Source organism: Peromyscus californicus, unplaced genomic scaffold (assembly GCF_007827085.1).
Source record: "Peromyscus californicus insignis strain IS unplaced genomic scaffold, ASM782708v3 Scaffold_8__1_contigs__length_139910024, whole genome shotgun sequence".
NCBI classification, from domain to species: domain Eukaryota; kingdom Metazoa; phylum Chordata; class Mammalia; order Rodentia; family Cricetidae; genus Peromyscus; species Peromyscus californicus.
The window spans coordinates 40,861,847-40,865,729 of record NW_026294606.1 but is presented as its reverse complement, the minus strand read 5'-3'; the positions used below and the strand labels follow the sequence as shown (position 1 = coordinate 40,865,729).

Sequence of the window (3,883 nt, the reverse complement as noted above, 5' to 3'; positions counted from 1 at the left end):
GGATAAGTAGTCCTACGCTGATCCAAGAGTAGGATGCACAGCTCTCTACGGGGAGGAACAATTCTAGAAGCCAGAGGGGTCAAGGACACTAGGAGAACACAGCCCAAAGAATCAACTACCCTGGCCTCACAGGGGTTTCTAGAGCCTGAAGCAACCATCACGGAGATTGTGATGGGTCTGTGCCAGGTCCTCTGTATATATGCTATGGTTGTTTAGTTTGGGGGTTTTGTGGGACTCCTAACAGTGAGAAAGGCGGGTGTCTCTGACTCTTTTGTCTGCTTTTGGGACGCTTTTCCTCCTACTGGGCTGCCTCATCAAGCCTTAATATGAGGGTTTGTGCCTAGTCTTATTGCATCTTGTTTCGTTGGTATTTCTGGAAGGCCAGCTCTTTTCTGAAGGGAAATGGAGGTGCAGTGTTTATGGGGGAGAGGGGAGGTGGAGGGTGGGAAGAGTGGAGGAAGGGGAGGTTGTGGTCAGGATGTATTTTATGAGAGAAGAATAAAGAAAAAAATGGAGGAAAAAAAACCCCTACTTTTCTAAAGGACTTTCTAAGAGTCTGTAATATTATGGTGCCGTCTTCCTCTGACAGTGTTCATTTCATTCAGAAAAAGAGACATCACTTATTAAATATGATCATTGAAGTTTGTGGAAAGGAACAGAGTGCTGGAAAGAAGCATACAGTCCCAGACAGATGGACAGACAGAAAGGCTTTGAAGAGAATTGAAAAGTCCATCAGGTCTCTGAGATGCATTGAGTGTCGACACATTTTGTACATTCTGATCTCCGACTAAATACTTGGTTTTTATTTCATGCTTGTTCATTTACACTACTGCAATTGCTATAAATGCTGCAGCGTGTTTCATTATGTGCTAAGAATTTGCAGCGGTGTTCTGCTCGCTATAATGCAATGGCTCAGGTACTAATGACTCCATTTGTCAGGGGAGATGAAAGGCAATAACTGATATTCCTTAAAGAGTGAGGCTGCCTGTATCTACCTGGTACAAGCCTAGTCTACATAGTTCATGTTGTCAGAGACCCTCAGGACAGAGATCTACAACAATATTTAATACTTTATACAAAGGAAAGGCAGGAGACTTGCAGAATTGCATTTCAAGAATATAAAACATGCACAAATCCCAAAGTTTGAATCGAGCATCCTGATCTCTTTCACTCTGTAGAAAGGGCCCATCACTTGACATGAATTCCTAGTTAGGGAGATGGAAGCTCTTAGAGTTAGAAGAGCAAGATCCTCTCCCAGACTGCAGTGAGAACAGCCTGCAACATTCACAGTCTCCTGTGGTCTCAAAGGGAAAGGCAGGGATAAAACAGCCACAGAGCCACCTGGAATCTCTGTTGCTCCAGATGTCACAGGGCAGCTGCAAAGTGCCACCCTGACCGTTCCTGTGAACGACCAGTTCAGACCAGGGATGTGCCAACCAGTTATTTTTATAAGATTTATTTTATTGTTAAATATCTCTCTGTGTGCTTTTCCTGCTATTAAGTGAGTGCCCTGTTTTCACGACTTATCCTGGCAGAGACCAAAAGAGGGTGCCAGGTCCTTTATTTGTTTTTAAATAGAATTTTGTGGAATCCCTTACTTGAACATGTCTCTGTTTTATAACATCATGCCTAATTAATCTTTTAATCCACATGATAAACTTCTAGACATCTAGAACTGCTCCAGGCTCCCTTAAAGGTCCCAAAGCCACTCACTGGGAGTCCAGTCTTCCTCTGAACACCCTCCATAGCAGAATCCCATGGTTCCTACATGGTGTCCTCCCTGGGGGCAGCCTGCTGATAATGTGGTTTTTTTCCAAAGGCCTTGTTCCCAGTGGCTAAAAATAGAGAGCATTGTTCCTGTGTTCATTGGCCATTTCTGCTGCTTCTTACAGAATTGTTCAGTTCGCTTGCCTGTGTGTTGATTGGATTGTATACTCAGGGTGGCTCTTTGCAGCTGCTAAGTGACAACATGACATCAAGTGCAGCAGTGTTTCCAGGTGGCTCTGTGGCTGTTTTATCCTGCCTTTCCAACACAGGTAACATGAGAGTCGGGAGTCTGTGATTGGTGCAGGCTGTCTTCAGAGCAGACTGGGAGAGGATCTTACTCTTCGGATCCTGCTGTGCCCTGAGATGTTTTCCCTGAGCTTTTTTTTTTTGTAGGTTCCCAGTGCTTCAGTTCCTACATCATGGCTTTGAACACGTTTTCACTTTTTTTGATGAAGTATAAGGAATATGGATCTAGCCTCTGCCTTCTGTCTGAGGCTACATTTTCCTCAGTGTGTTTTGGGTGATGCTGCATTGGTTTGTATTTAGATTCTCTGCTTTATCCTCTTGATCTACAACTGGTTTCTGTGTCAACATTTTGATTTTGTTGTTACTAGTATATTTTGAGATTAGGTAATTAAGTTAAACACATAGCTTAAAAATTTAGATTTCTGTAAACAACTCTTCAAGGAAATTCTGGGTCAATAAATCTGAACAATAATATATATCATTACCTTATTCTCCAGAAAACTAAGTGGCTTTAAAAGATTTTTTTTCTGATACTTATGATGGTTTACTGATTTCTTCAAAAAGGTGTTTGCTGGATCAAGTATTTCTGCCTCAGATTTAAGTATGATTTTGGACCATGCATGTGAAGGGCACAGTCTTCCTCTGTCTCACTGGGCTTGGCACCATGGGGAACATCTCAGTTTTTGTGAGTTACATGCACATGTTCCAAAACTCAGAGAAGAAACCTATATACCTCATTCTTGCTCACTTGGCACTCACAAACATCATAATGCTTCTTTCGAAAGGGATGCCGAAGACTATAGAAGCCTTTAATTTTGCAAACTTCTTAGATGACACCAGTTGTAAAGTTGTTGTTTACCTGGCAAGAGCATCCCGGGGCCTCTCCATCTGCACCAGCAGTCTCCTCACTGTGGTCCAGGCCATCACCATCAGCCCCAAACACTCCAGGTGGCAGAGGTTCACCCTAAAGACTCCACAGCACATTCTTTCCTCACTGCTCTTCTTTTGGATAATCAATTTCTTGATCAGCATGAATTTACCATATTACATCAAAAGTATCAACAATGTGAACATAACACAGGTTAAAAAGGGCAGCAACTATTGCTATTTTCTGCCAGAAAGCTGGATAATAAGATGGATTTTTCTCACCCTCATGGTCATGAGAGATGCAGTGTTTCAGGGTGCCATGGGAGGGGCCAGTGGCTACATGGTATCTCTTCTCCACAAGCACCACCAGCATGTCCTCTACCTTCAGAAGGCCAAGCTTCTCTACAGAACTCCCCCTGAGCTGAGAGCTGCTCAGAGTGTCCTCCTTCTGATGCTCTGTTTTCTTATCTTCTACTGGGCAGATTGTTTTATTTCTTTATATTTTACTTTCTTCATAGAGAATTATTCCAAATTATTGTATGTTCCAGAGTTTCTAACCCTTGGATATGCAGTTATCAGCCCCTTCATACTTATTCAGAGAGATGGACATCTGACTAAATGTTGTCACACTCAGTAAGAGAGATCAGGCATTGATAAATGTCCATTTATCCTTTCAGCATACAAAACATAAAACTTGATAGTTTTGTTTAGGTGCACATAATACTGTATCTACTAAGAGTATCTCAACACATAGCGATGGGTAAACACTCAACAAATGGTGACTGTGCTTAGCTAATAATGAGGCTGAAGAAAGTTCAGAGCCACAGCTGTCCCTTCCTCCATCTCACCTTCCTCCATGAAATAGCTGATATTCTCTTGTGTGTATAAAGGATCAGTCATGATCACCACTTCTGGTAGTAGAAAGAGTCATGGAAGCACACCATTAATACATGATAGAGACAATTCGTAAATATCACAGCGACTCCCATTGAATGATACAATT

The 3,883-nt window shown here is 42.2% G+C and overlaps 1 pseudogene; it reads left to right on the top strand.

The window, feature by feature from the left end:
• Positions 1 to 2,629: 2,629 nt before the first annotated feature.
• LOC128104508 (putative vomeronasal receptor-like protein 4) lies at positions 2,630 to 3,498 on the top strand (annotated as a pseudogene).
• The last annotated feature ends 385 nt before the right edge of the window (positions 3,499 to 3,883 follow it).